This window comes from Callithrix jacchus, chromosome 13 (assembly GCF_049354715.1).
Source record: "Callithrix jacchus isolate 240 chromosome 13, calJac240_pri, whole genome shotgun sequence".
NCBI lineage: Eukaryota > Metazoa > Chordata > Mammalia > Primates > Cebidae > Callithrix > Callithrix jacchus.
Window position 1 is genome coordinate 117,987,734 of NC_133514.1, and position 18,652 is coordinate 118,006,385.

Genomic DNA, 18,652 nt, shown 5'->3' on the forward strand with positions numbered 1-18,652 from the left:
CACTTGTTCCTGTGCACATCTGCTTGTGTGCCATTCAGCTTCGGCGAGGTGGGTCTACAGAGAGCTGGTGGGTATCCTGGAGCAGAGGCCGGTCAGACTGACCAAGAAATAACTCAGAGGCAAGTGTGGACTTCAGATGAAATCACTGGCAGACAAATCACAGGCTTTCTTTAATTTGTGGGCTGCAATCTCTGGCATCCAGTGAAGAAAAGTCACAAAGTATTGAGACCTCTGATAAGGCCACCCAATCACAGAGGTTAAACACCTAAAGGAAGGAGCCTTCTGGAATCTCCTCTGCACAAAAAAGAGGGCGTTCAGCTCAGCCACAGACTCTCCAGCTCCTCCTCCTTCTCTCCTGGGGGCTGCGCCAGAAGGAATGGCCCCATTGCCACTGAATTCATCCACTCCGGTCCTAAGACGTTCTGGGTAAACGGGATGACATTCCTAAGACTCCGGTCCTAAGATGTTCTGGGTGGCTAACTGGAGATGGTGAAGTAAGTGAACAGAAGAGAGCATTACTTTCTGAATGTAAGTCAACCCCTTAATTTTCAGGTTCTGTTTTTAACAATGCGGAAATACATGAAGCTCTTCATTTAAAACGTAGGTATACTGCAACTTTCTACTTTTAAAATCCGTGTACCTCATTCTGATACTATTTTTATATTTATCACAGTACGTTTTGGGCAGCGTTTAAACTACTGGCTGCCTGGACTTCTGGATGCCAGATTTAGAGATCTGGGTGGTTCGTGCTGTCTTACTGCTTCTGCTAACCCCTGGATGCCAGCGAGCAACACCTCACGACAAGACCCACGTCTCCTGCTCCTGCTTCTAATTTAGAGACCAAAAGAACCAAAGTACGTTACTGAGTGACCTGTGAAATGTGCATCTTATCAGACGTTCTTAAATGTCTTATCATGAGTGTGTTAGTGTCTTTAGGTGCTGTACCACATTACCACAAACGGGGTGCTTTTAAATGTCAGAAAGGGATGCATCACTACCTCATTTCTTCCATGTTCTCTCTGAGAAACACGATGTCCAAATACTTTGGATTTTTCTTAATTGGCTGTGTGTCCCAGGGGAGTATTTATCATGCAAGTTTTGTTGTAAGCAACAGTCTCTATTTTCCTCTTTTCTTGGAGATTTTTTGAATGGAGAGGGGCAGAAACCAAGTGGTCTCCAGTCTCCAGAATTTCATGGACCTGGGACACGTGCCAGGGGCTCTGTGGTTCCCTCCTAATATTTTAGTTCCCTTTAAAGTTTCTTCAATCGTCTGTGGCAGTAATTTGGGCGGAGTTAGTTTGAAATCATGTTGTTTCCTTACCTCGTTCCTTTGTTCACTTACCATCTACTTCCTATTCAAAATCCCTTTTGTGGGTACCCAACCTGACGGGACCAATACTACTGCGTTTTAGTGGGAGAAAGGGGTTACTCAGGCAGGGGCGATACGTGATTCGGTTGATTATGAGCAGAGGAACTGTGCGCTCAACACAAAAATTATGCTTGTCTAATTCTGTGTTTTTACTATCATGTATCTAAATTCATGGACTGCATTATCAGACATTCTTAAATGTCTCGTCGTGAGTGTGTTACTGTCTTGGGTGCTGTACTACATTACCACAAACGGGGCGGTTTAAAAAGTCAGAAAGGTGTTCCCTCACAGATCCAGAGACCAGAGGTCTGAAGTCATGGTGTGACAGTCAGGCTTCCTCTGAAGCTGTATTGGAGGAGCCGTTTTTGCCTCTTCCAGCTTCTGGGGTTTGCTGTCAATTCTTAGTGTTTTCTGGCTTAGTGTTAGTGGCTGGGAGGTTCCTGTCTCTGCCTTCGCTGTCACTTGGCATCCTCTCTGTGTGTCTCTATCTTCAAAAGTGATCTTCTGATGAGGGCACAAGTCATGTTGGAGCGGGGACTGTTCTCCAGTGAGACCTCTTCTCATTGGAATTGTGTACAGTTCCCACTGTAGAGATGCTGCTGCCTGATAAGGCAATGTTCCAAGGCGCTGGGGGTGGGACTTTAACATAGCTTTCTTGGGGACCACAGTTCTGTCCACAGCACTGGGAACTCAGCTCATCAATCCCAGCAACGAGGGCCATCAGCAGTGAACCCACGGGTGCCTGGTGTCACCTGCTTTGGTAGAGCTGACTCTGCAGTTGCCCCTGGCAGGGTCCTCTTCTTCTACAGTTCTTGATGGCCTCTGTGGCCTACCAAAGCCAGGATCTTTTATTTTCCAAACAACTACAATCGTTGAGTTTAGAAGCATTTCTAAAACCAATAAGCACACACTAGATAATTTTGCAGGACAGTTGGAGTGGATGTGTGGACGATGAACTGCTCATTCCCATTGCATGGGGAGTCCTGTTTGGGTCATTGCTTCTTTGTTTTCCTTCTCTTTACGCAAGTGCTGTGTTTTCCCAGTGGGAGCCTGCCTGGGTCCCCTGTCCCTGTTCTCTCCGCCTCATTCTCTGCTGCACTGACCACGAGACTCATGTCCTCTCCCGGGTCCACGTGGTGCTGGCTGGAACAGAACCCAGGGAGATGCTTCCCTGCTGGTGAGGAGCCTTTCCATCTCGGCCACTTCTTTCTCCTTCCCTTGTGACGCTCTTTCCATCTCGCAGGTCTGCGCTTTTGTACTTAAGCAATGTCAAAACCACCCACGTGCTGATCAGGCCCATATTCTCAGCACCTCTCTCTGCGGAGAGGTTATTGATCTCTCCATACGGGGCCTCAGCATCCTGTTCACTGAGGCTACTTTTCTGCTCATCGATAAAACTGGTCAAAACACAAAACAAAACGACTTTTGGAGAGATATAAACACAATTGTTTCTCTTGCTCATTCACTTTAAAGTGGCCCCATTGCATCTGCCTTGTAAGGTCAATAGGATGCCTGGGGCCGGGCCTGCAGCTCTCTGTGACAGGGGCCAGATCCTCACAGGGCTTCTTGTCCTTGGGGAGTGAGCCCCACCTGCTCCATTGAGGACCCCGATCCTGGCACACTGAGGCAGAGATGAGCTACTGTACTAGCAGGAATGGTGGGCTTGGGGTGTGTGTGCTGTGAAAGAGGGCAGGAGGGACAGTGCTGGCCACTGTCACACTCTGCAGAGACGAGATAGGCTGACCAAGGCATCATTGACCTCATCAGAGTGCAGCCAAAGTGGCCAGCCTGACCAGAATGAGGTCAGGAGGGCAGTAAGTGAGAAGACCCGGTAAGGAGTGCAGGACTGGCGGCTCTCAGATGATCAGAAAGGCCAGCGTCATTGTTCAGTAGCTCTGCACCGGCTTGGGATTAAAGGGCAGAGTTTTACTTACGGGTCTGTCCTGGGCTCAGTGAAGCCCCCATCATCATTGCTAGTGAAGAAGTGTAAGAAGATTGGGATGCGGGGTGCTGTCTATTGTGGGACAGTCTATAATTCAGGTATCACCATATTGGCAACACATTCTAGGCTTTGGAGTTTTCAGGTTCTTTTTAAAGGCGAGTAGGGGGATGTCAGACACACTGGGAGGGCCAGAGAGCCAGCCTGTGAAGTATGGAGCCAGGGGCAGTGTCGAAGCTCACCATGGGGACCTCTAGTGACAACTGTCCCTGGGCTTCAGGGACCTCAGGAGTGAAGGTTAACACTCCAGGAATACCCACTGCCTCTTGGAAACAGGACTCCACAGCTGTGCTGTGGCTGCTTCCCACCTGGCTCACTTGCTCTCTTGATTCCTGGGATTCAGGCCACTTGGCTGCACCTGGTTGCACAGACCCCAAGCTGGGGGTTTCTGCTCCTGCTTAGGGAGGTGGGGATCATGAAACAGGCTGTTGAGCACCAGGGCAAGGAACGTGGTCCATAGCCCCCATCACCCAGTGATCAGCCATTTAGCACTGCTGGGATTTGTCACGAGTGGGTTTGAAGACTGAATTCTAATTCATGTCTTTAAAGGTGGAGAGAGAGGGAACGAGGTGTGAGTGGGCTCCACGCCTCTGGAGCTTGGCCTCTAGCCCCATGACTCATGCACAGGATAGTGCAAGGAATCCATCATTTATAAACATTTGGGTTACCAAGGTTTATTTGTTTGGAACCTACACTTATTTCTTTTATAGAAACCAAAATAAACATGGCGCTAGTTTCCTTAGCTAGCCTGTATGTTCTTCCAACCTGCAAACTGATGAGCTAGATCTATTAATGCTAACCAGATAAGATCCATCTAACTCTGTCTACCTGTCTATCTATCTATCCATCTATCTATCTATCTATGTATCGTCTATCTATATATCACCTGTCTATCCATCTATCATCAATCACCTATCTATCCATCTATCATCTATCTATCCATCCATCTATCATCTATCATCTATCTATCCATCCATCTATCTCTCTATCTATCATCTATCTATCTATCCATCTATCATCTATCATCCATCTATGTATCATCTATCTATATATCACCTGTCTATCCATCTATCATCTATCTATCACCTATCTATCCATCTATCATCTATCTATCCATCCATCTATCATCTATCATCTATCTATCCATCCATCTATCATCTATCATCTATCTATCCATCCATCTATCATCTATCATCCATCTATGTATCATCTATCTATATATCACCTGTCTATCCATCTATCATCTATCTGTCACCTATCTATCCATCTATCTATCATCTATCTATCCATTCATCTATCATCTATCTATCATCTACTATCCATTCTTCTATCTATCCATTTATCTATCTACCTATTATCTATCTATCCCTTATATACATAACACATAATCATGTTACTTTGGTGTTGCACGCTACATTGTATTTTTCTTTACTTATATTATGGTTAATCCCAGAAAGTAGCTCACACTTCCACAGAAGAATTATCTCTCAGTGTAAGTCCATGTCCTCTCCTGGACTCCAGAATTGTGATGCTCCTCCGTGCTCAGTTGCCACAGCCATGCATCTAGGCCCACAGGCCTCTTGCCATAGACACCTGTCTGCTAAATGGAGTGGGCAGGAAGTGCTGTGGTCATCAGAAGACAGGGATATTTCAATGGACAGGAACGCCCAGGGAGCTTCACAGATGGAGCTGTGCCTGGAAAGCTCAGGGGACGGGTGTGATGCAACAGGCCAATGGGTGAGCAGGGGTGAGTGGAGGAGTGCGAGTGGGAGGGAAGCATGGTGCTGGCTCCAGGATGGGACCCATATGCTCTGTTACTTTTCAAGCCCTGGCAGAGGGCCTAGAATCTAGTCAGTCTCAGTAATGATCTGTTGAATGAACAAATGGTGAGCAAAATAAAATCAGGTATTTTGGTTAATTTGTTTTAGAATATTCTTATTTTGAAGATTTTGGTATCATTTTATATGGATTCGTGAAGTCAATTACAGTCACAGTATCCACCAGCTTTCTTCCCGATTGGGCCATGTTAGCTATTTCGGCACCGATGGAGTCTTTCTTAGAAAGCATTAGCGGACAACTGAAAGTGGAAACAGAGAGTTCAAATCTACTTGACGTCATTCAAATTTGAAATGTAAAACTAGTGAAAGGAAATAGACTCTAAGTATCAACCAATATATATAACCAATATATATAACATAATATTAGTAAACAAATTTATATTATCTCTCTACCTACCCATCTATATCATCACCACCACCACCACTGTCAGCATCTCCATCTCTCAGCCTAGTATACACACGTGTCCTGAGAGCTGTCTGAAATGTTTTTGCCTGGTGTTAGTAATGGTTACTCGCGTTTTCTCTCTTTTTTTCTTGTTTCTTTTTTTGAGACGGAGTTTCGCTCTTGTTGTCCAGCTGGAGCGAAATGGTGTGATCTCGGTTCACCACAATCTCCGCCTCCCCATTTCAAGCAATTCTCCTACCTCAGCCTCTCTAGTAGCTGGGATTCCAGGCATGTACCACCATGCCCAGCTAATTTTCTTTTTTTTTTTTCTTTTTTTTTTTTTTAGTAGAGATGGGGTTTCTCCATGTTGGTCAGCCTGGTCTCAAACTCCTGACCTCAGGTGATCCGCCTGCCTCAGCAGTGCTGGGATTACAGGCGTAAGCCACCATGCCTGGACTACCTGTGGTTTTATAAGAGACATCCTTTGGATAGATGGATGGATAAGGATGGTGGTAAGGAAGGGAGTCATTCATTTGTTTTCTTTGTGCTAACATTTATTTGTTTTCTTATGCTAACATGGATTATCTGAGTACAGTCACATTTATTTTTCCACTTTATACAGTTTTGGATTTAAATATCAAATATGCAAAAGATACATTGGTACCTGCTCAGTGCCAGGCAGTGTTGGTGCATTGTGGACATGGTAGTGAGTGGTGAAGATGGGCATCCTGTCCACAACCTTGCACTTTATATAACAAGTTGCAGAAAACGTTTAAATTAGACCCAAGATGGAAGATTACTGGGCCAGTGTTCATTTAAGCCAAATATCATAAGTGTGAATTCACAGAGCACTTCCTAGTTTAGCTCCCCTCTAAGGATAAATTCAGATCCCATTTATTTTTAACTTAAGCCGATTAGATCAAAACAAAAGCATAATATTGGTGAGATTTAGTCCTGTATGCAAACGACATTTTGGAATGTATTCCTGTGTCCAGTTCGATCTGAGGTCCTGCCACGTACAATCTGCAAGAGCTGCCTCAGCAGCCCAGGTCCGTCCTGTTCTGGGTTCATCCCAGTGGTGTGCTGTCAAATGTTTAACAGCCAACTCTCAAAGACAAAATGAAGCTCTCTCATTTACGTCATTTGCCAATCATACCACAGCTAGTTTCCAGCTCCCAAGGCGATGTCACTGAACACGGAATAGGAAGGGATGCGCATATCTGCGCCGGTCTCATACCGGCTTACACTGACCGGAAGAGGCTATTTCATAAGTATGCCATCATCCAGAAGTTGTTTCTACACATAGAAATTCACTTCAGCAGTTGTCCCTAAGTCTTGTGGCTTGCAAAGGAACAAACAGAAGAACACTCGATTAAACTACAGGGGCTCCGGGGTTGGGTTTGTAACTTCAGTCACATGTTAATGAAGGGATTCTTCTCACCTAGACCGTACCAGACTGTGGCACAGTGCTTGTCTCTACACAGTGTTCAGTTCGTCAACGCTCACATTTCATCCCTTCTTCCTTGAAGTATTTTTCCAGCGGTGCACTTCCTTTCCATTCCCCTGGCGTCAGCTCCCTCCAGATCTTCCCTTTAGAGATCTGTAGCCTTAACTAGATTCCTTGGTTTCGCCTTTGCTCTCCTCCTCTTTCATACCATTTCCCATTTAATATTTCTAGGATTCTGATATAATCTCATTAACTTCCTGCTCTTTATGCAAACCATCAACAGTCTCTTACGCCCTTCAAGATAAAAGTCACCTCCTTAATCTGACCTTTAATGCCTTCTGTTATCTGATCCCACCTTACCCATGAACATGAATAAGCCATTATTTCTTCTCAAGAGTCTTTTAGTTCAGCCAGAATGATAATGACCTATGTTCTTCAAGGACATCCTGTTTTTTAATTAGTAAAAATCTAAAATAGTTTTAGATTCACAGGAAGGTGCAAACATAATGCAGAGACAGTCTATGTATTTTTCACTCATTTTCTCCAATGGTTACATTTAAATAACCATAGCCCATTATCAAAACCAGGAAACTGACATTGGTACAGTGTTCATGTATAGTTTTACACCATTACATTACATGTACAAATTTGTGTAACCATCACAGGGATAAAGATACAGAATTTTTCCATCATCACAAGTAGGATGTGCAACCCTTATGTAATCACATAGTCAAATAACCAAATCCACCACCACCCCCAATCGTCACTGGCCTCTGTTAAATCAATTTCAGCCTAAAGCTGCCTCCTTACATATTTTAAGTTCAGCCCGAAGGTTTCTTTGTATGATGTTAGCTACAACCTAAACGGAGTTGTAAATGGACTATAGTCTACTCTTGCCCCAGTCACTGAGTTTTAACCAACCAAAAGGCCAACCGTTCAGACTGTGCTCAAAGAAGATGAACATTGAGCTGTAACCAGTTGGGCTGTTTCTGTACCTCACTTCCATTTTCTGTACATCACTTTCCTTTTCATGTCCATAAATCTTCTTCCACCATGTGGCTGTGCTGGAGTCTGAGAGCCTACTCTGAGATCCAGCCAAACCATCACCTGTGTCACGAGCCCCCTCTTTTTCACTGGTGAGTAGTATTCCACAGCATGGATGTGCCACAGTTGCTTAACCATTTTCCGGTTGAAGGACAACTGTGCCGTTTCCAGCTTTGGACTCTTTTGACTGGTGCTACTATGTACTCGTTTTGTGGAAACATAAACTGGAAAAATGCCCAGTAATTCAACTGTAGGATAATAGGAGAAAGTCATATTTAATTGTACAAGAAACCACCAAACTGTTTTCCAGAGTGGCTGTACCATTTTGCATTCTCAGTAGCAATGTTTGAGAGATCCCATTTAACTTCCTCCTCACCAGCCTTCTGTGCTGTCACCGTTTGTTATTTCAGTTGTTCCAATAAGGGTGTAGTAATATCTTACTGTGGTTTCAGTGTGTATTTCCCTAATGACTAGTGATGTTGAACATCGTTCACATGTGTTTATCTGCCATCCAAAACCATTTTATTTTTGTCTCCAACCGTTTATTTGTGGTGCACTTTCTGAGAACAATAGTGTTTCTCTTCTTCATCCATCCAAATTGTATTCATCTTCTCTGACCCGACTCAAATCCCATCTCTTCCTCAAATTTCAGCTCTATTGCACTTGATCTACTCTGAACTCCCATGGTAGCACTTGCTATGAAGTGGCTTGTGCGGATGCTGTTAATGGTCCTCCTGGGCCCCCCCGGATCCCTTTGCTGGGCTCCCATTCCCTGGCTTCCCTGTGAGTAGAAGAACTTCTGCTCTGCTTTGAAAGTGCCCAGTGGCTGATACTTAACTCCTATTTGGAAGATTGTCCTCAGGCTGCTGGAGCTTTCTCCACATGTGCAGAGACCTGGAGACCCCAGAATTTTATATTCACCAGGAGGAGCTTTCAGCCAATGGCTGAGGCATGTGGGAATTTGAACAGGCAGGTTCCTCACCTCAGGGTGAAGCAATTCTAAGACACTATTTGCCCTCCAGAATTCCCCTGCAGGGCGAGGCATGGGCTGTCCTCCCGTCTTGGTCTGGGCTCATATCCTTGCCTTCTTCTCTTTCTTATTCTGCTCACTCTCACTCCCTTGCCACTTTCTCCTGGGAGCACGTTCTTCATAGATCTCTTGCATGCAAATTTTCATCTCAGGTTCAGTTCAGGGAGAACTCAAACGAAGATAACACTTGGAATAGTGCTTGGAAGCCAACTTTGGGGATAGGATTCTGGAGTTAGATCATTTACAGGCCAGATGGTAGCAGGTCCTTTTCACTGGTGGTAGGTGGGATATTGATCATCTCTGGCATATGGTAACGTACTGCTGCAATTCCTAGGAGTTTCATGAGTGATGGATTTAGATGAGATACAGATTAAAAGGCTGCATTGACTTTTGTGCTATCTCTGGTATTTGAGAGAAATGGGGGAAATGATCACTTTGAAGATGGGGAATTGGTGTGGCTGAGTGATACTGATGGATTGCAGAGAGGTCAGCCAAATACAAAGTAAAGGCAGTGAGAGAAAGCTGGAAGTCTCCACAGAGCATATAAAAGACCCTCACTTTTGGCTGCCAAAGGGAAGACTGTATTAATCTCTAAGACAAGGATCTAATTTAAAGAGAACCAGAACCTCAAAGCTGTCTGAATTTTCAGTCTTCAATCTACACCAATGTTAGAGAAGAAAGGGACCCCTAAAACTTGGGGTGAAGACACATGCACTCTAGAACATTGGGCCCCTGTCTCCTGAACTTTCTGTGCCTACAGAACGTACTCATTTCTTTTTTTCTTGTAACTCTCCTTGCATGAAGACTATCAAGGTCTCGGTTGAGGCACATGGCTTGCAGAAATATGCTTGCCCAACCCAAGATCTGCCTTAACTTTCCCTCATGAACAGTGGAGCGATATCTAGGGTCAAATTGTTTAACATCATGACTGGGGAAGTAGCATCCAGCTAAGGGAGAGAAGAGGTTATTCACATGAAGAGTTGCAGGACTGGCTAAAATGCACTGCGAGAAAGTGGCAGCACATGCCTGCAATGGTCTCAAGGGAGCTGTGTGCATGAGTGGGTATGTGCATGGAGGGACGGGTATAAAACTGTATAAAGCAGCATTTGCTGACAGAGTGCTTAACTCACCAACACCCTGGAAAGAACTCCTAGGCCAGTCCTGTTGTGCTTCTGGGTTGACTCTAGAAAGCTCAGGAAAAAATGACGGCCTATAATAAGTGGGCTGCCAGAACCACCTTGGCAGGATGTTGAGGAAAGGATCAAAAGACTCTTAGAAGTGAGCATGCTGCAGTGAATCATTCTAAGACCTGAGAACCCTCCAGCCATCGCTGCTTCACTGCTTCTGGGGAAGGCCAAAAGGACACTCCTTCCACTGAGGAGGTAAGGAATGCATTAGTAGAGAGTGTCGGAACAACTGCAAAGCTCAAGAAGGGCTGATGAGAGTGGCTGCTATAAAACAATCCACCCTCCTAGTATCATGGAGTTCATAGGATTGCAGAATAGAAGTAGTTAGGAGGCAGCACGTGCCCATCAGAGTCAAGGTGGCCACGATTACCATAACAGACAGGAGGAGCAGAAGTCACCATAGAACCTACCCTCAGTTATCTATGAGGATGGTTAATAGACTGTAGGGTTCCTTCAGACAAGACTTGTGTGCAGCTGACAAGAATATCACTTTACATAATCAGAAACTCAAGACTGGATGCGCAGTAAGCTAATGCTGGTCCATTGTAAGACAGGATCCTTCATCCAGTTTCCAAGTCTGAGCCAGCTCTCAGACCCAGAGCTTTTGGATGGAAGGAGGAGCTGAGCACCCTTGAAAAAGGACCCTGATCTCTGCCGGGTATACGGTAGCAATTCCCGAGGTTCTTCTTCAATGGGACTTTCAGACACTGATCTGAGTAGCACACCACTTAGAAAAAAGAAACAGCCGTGCCTTTCAAGGCCTAATGAACATGAGGTCTTATGGGATGCTGGCTCCAGGGAACCCAACGTACCATCATAGCCACCTGTTGGAGGGGTCAGGTGACATAGGAATCCTGACTCAGGCCTGGATCCCTATGGACGGATCCAGGAACTCCCTCGATGGCCATTTTTCTGGTTCCCAAATCCGTAAGCAGGATGGACATTGTTAGCAGGCTGCAGCATCCTCCTAGTTTCTTGGTCTGAAGAGTAAGGGGTACCGTGATTGGAAAGGCTAAGCAGAAGCCCCTTCACTCCCTTTGGCCCCATCCAAGATAGTGCAGGAGAAAAAGGACCTCGGCCCGGGTGGAATGGCGGAGTATAATCCTCTCAAAGACTTAACAGATGCGATGTGTTTTCCATTATACCTGTAGTGTATATATATAGTCGCATGTAGTTCATCAATCCTGCCCATAAAGAAACCTGACAGATCCTATGGGATAAAAGTGAAGGACCACAGACCCAACCAGATGGCAACTCCAGTCTCAGATTCTGTGGTAGATGTGGCACCCCTGCTGGGCTCTGGTTTGTGGCATGGCTGTGGAGTTAGTGAACACATTCCTCCCCATACCCATGGTAAAGGGGGCCAGAGTCTGCTTGTGTTCACCTGGAAGGTGGGGCTGTTGGCATTCATGGACCTGCTTTGTGGCTGCGTTATTTCCATCACAATACAGCCTGAAGGGGCTGAACCCTCTGGGCATTCTGAAATAGCCTGTTGGTCCATTATACTGGTAACATGCTTATAGGACACGATTAGCAGAAAGTGCTGACTATCTCAGTTGTGCTTCATAGGAAAGGAGATAAACTCTGTGAAGTTTGCGGGGCCTGCTCTACCGGTGATTTTTCAGGCATCCAGAGATCTGGGGTGGGTTAGGCCATTCACTCTTGGGAAAAAGACATGTTATGACATCTTGTACTTTCTACCATTAAGAAAGAAGATGGCCTTGCATGTGTACAAGGCTTTTGAAGACAGCACATATCATATTTGGAAATACTCTACTGGCCCATCTATCAAACAACTTGTAGAATGAGTTTTGAGTGGGCCTAGAGCAAGAGAGGCTCTGTAGCAGGTCAGAACTGCAGTGCACACAACCCTGCCTCTTGGGCTGTATAAGTCATCATAGTCCATGCTGCTGGATGTACCTGCCATAGATGTAAATATCATGTGGCGTCGCTGGCTGGTCCTAATATGCGGGCTGCAGTGCCTATCCCTGGAGTTCTGGCTCGAAGCCAAACCCCCTGCAGCAGAGGGCCACGTGGAAAGCATCTCTTGGCTTGGGCCCTGGTGGATACTGAGCGTCTGGCTACAGGCTTCACATGAACATGCGAGCAGAGCTGTTCATCAAGAGCTGGCTGTTTTTAGACTCACCAAATCATACGATCGGACAGGCCTGGCAGCAATTTTCATGGGAGCAAAAAGATACGTCCCAGTGCATGGAGATGATGGATGTGAGTTATAGCCTTAGACCAATGGCTGCAGTGGGAACTATAGGTCATCCTACCAACTCTCTGCTGGTCAATTTCCCCCAGACATTGTGACTAACAACCACCTTGAAGATGACATGGCAGTATAAAGCAAACATAGTGTGCGTGGATTGGAGCGAAGCAAGGGGTGAAGTATAATGCATGCTGTCAGTGCTCCCCCACATTCCCTAGAATCCCTGTCCTGTGTCTTTCCTCTTGCCCCCACCCCAACATCTGGATGTTTTTGCTTTTGATGACTGCTACCTGCAACGCTTCTTTGAAAGATGGCCCTTGGGCTACTGGAGTCACTTTTATTACTCGTGCAGAGAGCTGGAAGTAGCTAGGAGTTTCTGTTCCCTTGATGCAGACCTTGGCCAATGACTGAGAAGTTCAAGAGTGCAGAAACCCAGCTCCGTTGTTCCAGGTCAAGACAACGCCTAGGTATACTTTACACTTATGAATTATCCTGAAGGACCAGGCGGGAACACTTGGTGTAGGATTTTGCTTGAAATCACGTGCCTGCTTGGCCTTTCCCCTTCCCCGTCCTGCTTCCTTCTGTCTTTCATTAGCTTCTCCAGGGAAACTTTCTTAATAAATAACTCATTGCACATGAAGTCTTATCTCAAGTTCTGCTACTGGTAAAACTGAGTTATGCCACTATTTGTCTCTTCTTCTTAATCAGGATTCAAGATCCTAGAGGGCTGAGATGGTTTCTTACAAATTCTTGAGTTTTCAATCATTATGTGCAGTACAAGGTACGGATGTCACAGACCACCATCTGAGTCTCAACAAAATTCTTGAATCACTGCAACAAATTTCAAACGATTATATGTCTCTATATAATTTACAGGAAATGAAATATTTGCTTACTAAAATTGAGATGTGATTTGCCTTTTTTTTCCCAAAATGATGGGAAGCTATTCGTTTTTGAAATCTTCATTTTATTTTGACATCTTCCAGCATGATTCAGATACTACTCATTACAAAGGGTCCATCACTTTCTCATCAAGGTGAGGAATGACACAAAAGAAATGCCTCGTGGCAATAAAAATTTATTTTTAAAGTAAAGTTTGATTTTCAAAGATCTCACAGCATACAAATGAATTTCCCTTTCCACTTGGCTATCATAATATTCACAGAAAATTACAATGAGATGAATCATTCACATCAGTCAGAAATTCATGATTTTAAGGTCTCATGCAATGCCTCTGCTAAGATAATGTGTAAGGAAAGAGCATAATTGAAGTAGCAGACAAGGCTCCCCCTCTGATAAAGGTGACAAACCCTCCCATCAAAAATGTGGGACCCCTCATTACCCATTCTCCGACCAAACCTGTTTAAAATATATATTCTTAACTAACTTTGGTTATATGACATATGTGTGTGATGGAAGAGAAGCTGACCTGAAAAATACCAGGTTTGGAAAGTAACAAGAACAGCAAATGGGGCAATGAATGGAAATGCACTGGAAGGAAGATGCACTGCAGAGTGTGAGCATAGCCAAATCGAGGCCCCGTGGCAGGTGGGCACATCCTGAGAAATGGGCATTGAGTGAATATTCACTGGCATTTCCATGACATTGTTCTGGCTTCTCACCTTGTGTGCAGGCCATAGATTTGTACCTCCTCTGCCTACCTGAGGTTGGTCCTCACTTGTGAGTTCTGGTCAGTGAATTGGGAGCAGAGTGCTGTGTGCCCCTTTTGGGCTGCAGCATTTAGTGGCCTTTGGGAAATCCCCTGGAGCTCTTTCCTTCTGCTATGGCAGCTGAAAATGTGGGAGACTGTGGCAACATTGCTAACCTGGAAACCAGGGCAGGGACCATGCTGGGCACAGCACCACATTTAGCTCAAGTGAGTAGACAGTGGGAATAAGAAAAAAATATGTTAAGATGTGGGTCAAAGGTAGCAAGTTTCAGTTAGAAGGGAGGAATAAGCTTTAGTGGTCTATTGCACAGTATGGTGACCATATTTTATAGTAGTTTATTATCTATTTTTAAATTGCTAAAATAGATTTAAAATATTCTCATGAGAAAGAAAATTGAAAGTAGGTGAGGTGATAGGTATAATTAGCTTGATTTAATCTTTCAACAGTGTAGACATATTTCCAAACATAACATTGTACTGCATAAATATACACAATTAATCTTTGCCAATTGAAAACTTACATTTTTAAAAAAGAAACAATATTTGTAATGTTAAGCTACTGAGATAAGATTGTTTTCACAGAATAACAGCCCATCTTGCCTAACCTGGAAGGTAATGGAGATTGTTTTCACAGAATATCAGCCCATCTTGCCTAACCTGGAAGGTAATGTTTACCTTCCCCTTAATTTCCTACCATTCTTCTGTAACTTCATCCCCTTCTGCAGTTCTTCTAGTTAGTCCCCCAGGCTCCCATGAGCTCTGTTTCTCACTCTGCCAAACAAAGCCTATCGAGAAATTGATGTATACTACAGCATAATGAAGTTTAATTTACTGTATCTTTCTGTAGTGCTTTTGTAAGTAAGGACACAATTTAAGGCAAATAAATACATGATGGATAATAGAGACTTGAGACAGACAAACACACTGCAGGGGAGAGAAGGTCTGGCATTGTGAAATTATCTGCACACGTCTTCCATCACTGGTCTGCTGTAACACCATCAGAGCATTAGGATTCAAACATGGGCTCTGGCATGAGACAGAACTGGGTAAAGACACTCTTGCTATCGTGAGTTTTGTGACATTCGCAAAGTCATATTACAACTAAGCCTTAGTTCCACATCAATGAAATGGGCAAATGCATGTGAACTTGTGGCTGTTATGAGGATTTGGCAGAAATAATGTATACACTCTTTGCTGAGTGTCTAATAGTTACAAATAAATCTTTTCATATTACTCTCCCTATCACAAGCTCTTTCACTCCGTCGTAAAGGGTGTTATCACTGATATTTTTATTGAGGATCACTTTGGAAGCTCCCCTTACTTTCCATGGTTCATTGCCGTGTGTACTGAGCACTCTTAGATCTTTAATTTCTCAGAACTATTTCTCTCCTGTCTAAATCAGGAAAAGCCATCTCATTTTGAAAAATACATAGTCTATATGTCTTATAGACACATTTTTATGCTTTTTGTTTCCTCCATAGGTGTTTTCCATGCAAATTGTGAAACCATGTTAATGAATTATTCTAAAAGAGAGTGACTACATTAAATAAACACATTTTAAACACATCGCTTTTAAATGGCAAAAACTGCAATTACTTTTGCACCAACCTATTCTCTCTCTCTCTCTCTCCCCCCCCCCATATATATATAGATAGATATAGTAGAATCAGGTTTGACTTCCAAACTGAGTCCAAACTATCTTTTGAATTAAAATTTTAACCATGATAGGATATGGTGGAGGCTTTCGATATTTTGAAAATAGGATTTTGAGTCAGAAAAATCCAGGTTGACTTTTCCTTACTGGCCATGTGACCTTGGATAGTTCGGTTTTACGAACGTGAGTTTAGTTTCTTTACATGCTAAAAATGGGAGTCATATCTGTCTTCTGACTGGTATAGGTTCTTCCTAGGTACCAAATGATATAACTCGTGTGGAGTACCATACAAATGAGCAACTATTATCATGCTCATTATCTCGAGGGAGGTCCACATCCTCCTGCAAGAAGAAAGCGAGTAGACTGACTGAGTGGCATTAAGAGTCATGAGAATTTTAAGGCTGATAGTTCCATTTTGGGTGGTTGGCGAGAACTTGAGTTAATGACTCTTAAATGTATTAATTTAATCACTCCCTTTTAAAATAATTAATTGACACAGTTTCACTATTTGCGTGGAAAGCATTTTCCCAGTGGTTTAGACTTTTGATCAGCCCTTACCTAGTGAGTTGAGAGCCGATAGGATGCTGGAAAGGTGTACCAAAAACATGAAGTGGAGCTACTGTGCATTTCTGAAAATTTTTTTTAAATTAAAATATCTATGAAGTTTATTTTAAAAAGCAACAAATGAGCATATTGTCCTCATTACTGAGGATTACCACATTCTAAAACGACTTTCCTTCTAGAAGAAAGGCTTTTTATTTCCCCCATCCCCTCTTTCTTTCCCCACACCCACTGTGAGTGTGTTTGTCTAGAATGTTGGCCAAACCACAGTTTAAATCCATAAGAGACTGTTCTTTTATTATGACTTAATTCAATACAGGCTTAGCTAATCTAAAACTTTTTTGTCTTTCAAAGTAATCCTAATACATTTGCACTGGAGCCAAAACCTACTGTGTTTTCAGCAGAATGCAAACGGGTGGCACTGATAAATTCTCTTTAAATTGAAAGAGGGCCTATGATGGGAACACAAACCCCTTAGTTATGGTGACACTGACGATGGCCGGGTAAAGCTTGTCTTCAGTGACTAATAAGAAAAGCAGAGGGTTTCTCAGTCTTGGCTTCTTGCTTAGGACTGGATGGGGACCGAAGATCGTCACTCCAACAATGTATGACTGATGAGGAAAAATTTGGAAACCTCAGCTTAGTGCCCATCCTCCTGAGAGAAAGCAAAATATAGGCCATGTGTCCCCCACATTCCCCATGCTTGGAAAACAAGAGCTTACAGAAATGCCAAACGGATTCTTAGCATATTTTACAGCAGTTTTGAATAACGTTTTCCTTTCTCATTCCTAATCAATGTAAGCTTTCTTTAGATATGTATTTTCCCTTCTGCGTAAAATGTTTCTGGAAGGACTTATGGATGAGAATTCACAGGTAAGTTCTCTTTTGTTTCTTCTGATTTTCCTTTCATTCCCATGCATTTTGATAGTCTTTCAAACTCCCAATTTGAATGGAAACAGAGTTTGGCAAGTTGGGATTTTTCTATTGCCCACAAGAATCCCCAGATGAGTGTTTGCTCTGTCAGACCCTGTAGATCACAGCAACCTCAAACATAAAAATGCACTCTTTCCAAAGCTAAGGTCCTTCAAGGTTCGTTATGGTGGGTAAACTTTAGTGGTCCAAATGCTCGTGATACACATCGTAGAAGAGTTTGCACACTTGAAATCATACTCCACCTCGCAACCGCAAACAGAAAATGCCAAGGGAATCTAAGACACAGAATGATCAAAATAACTTCCATATTATTCAGTCCAGGAAAATGGCATCTTTGGTTAAAAAACATAAATTGCTGATCAGCTTAATCGTCTAAGATTGACGGCAAGTACAGCTGCCATATTAAGTCAGAAAAATAAACTTTGACTTGAACACAAATGTGGTTTTGCCGGCTCGTGGGGAGGGTAAGCCACAACTTTCAATGTCTCTGGCTAGACACAACCACACTCCTTTCCAGCTATCTTACTCTGAATTCCTAATTCTTAAAGTTTAGTTTTTCTTTATATGACTCAAGAAACACATTTTGGAAAATACTATCACAAAAAGGAGGCAGGAATGTTTACTGAGATTTTTATTTATGTTTATTTTCCCCAGTGTTTGTCCTTTTCCTGCTCCTGACAAACCACTTTGAAATTTCTTAAACCAGAGCTTCCTCAAGGACAAAAGCAGAGAGTTCTTGAAGACATGATGCTTTCTATCTTTTGTAAAAAGCCTGAGCTTGAAACTGAGTAAGGAGATCATGAGGTTGAAGTGATACCATCTGAAGAGGAAGCCCCTTCAGATCCAGAGGGAATGAACTTGTGTGGCAGCTAGGACTACCAGGGCAGTGCCGGGCACGTAACAAGACCTGAAGACATAGAGGCTCCATTTGCCTAGGGAGGCTGAGCCCAGCCTTGCAAATAGCTCTTGGACCCCAGATTTGACATGGGAGACACAGAGAGCCTCTTAGGAGACCACACAAGGAGCACAGAGCAAAGACCACAGCTTCCTGGTTAGGATCCCTGAACTGCTCCAGTCCTGGAGGGGGAGGTGGGGACACCTGGGGTGGTCCTGGGGGATGAGGTGGGGACACCCTGGGATAGTTCTCAGTGGGTGACATGGGGACACCCTGGGATAGTTCTCAGTGGGTGACATGGGGACACCCTGGGATAGTCCTGGAGGGGGAGGTGGGGACACTGTGGGGTGGTCCTGGGAGGGTGAGGTGGGGACACCTGGGGTGGTCCTGGGGGATGAGGTGGGGATACCTGGGATGGCTCAGACT

At 43.9% G+C, this 18,652-nt stretch overlaps 1 long non-coding RNA gene across 1 annotated transcript; it reads left to right on the forward strand.

The window, feature by feature from the left end:
• Positions 1-327: 327 nt before the first annotated feature.
• LOC118146937 (uncharacterized) lies at positions 328-18,410 on the forward strand. The gene is made up of 3 exons (XR_004733110.3): positions 328-528; positions 674-854; positions 17,986-18,410. It is a non-coding gene; the product is annotated as an uncharacterized LOC118146937 (long non-coding RNA).
• Positions 18,411-18,652: the final 242 nt, after the last annotated feature.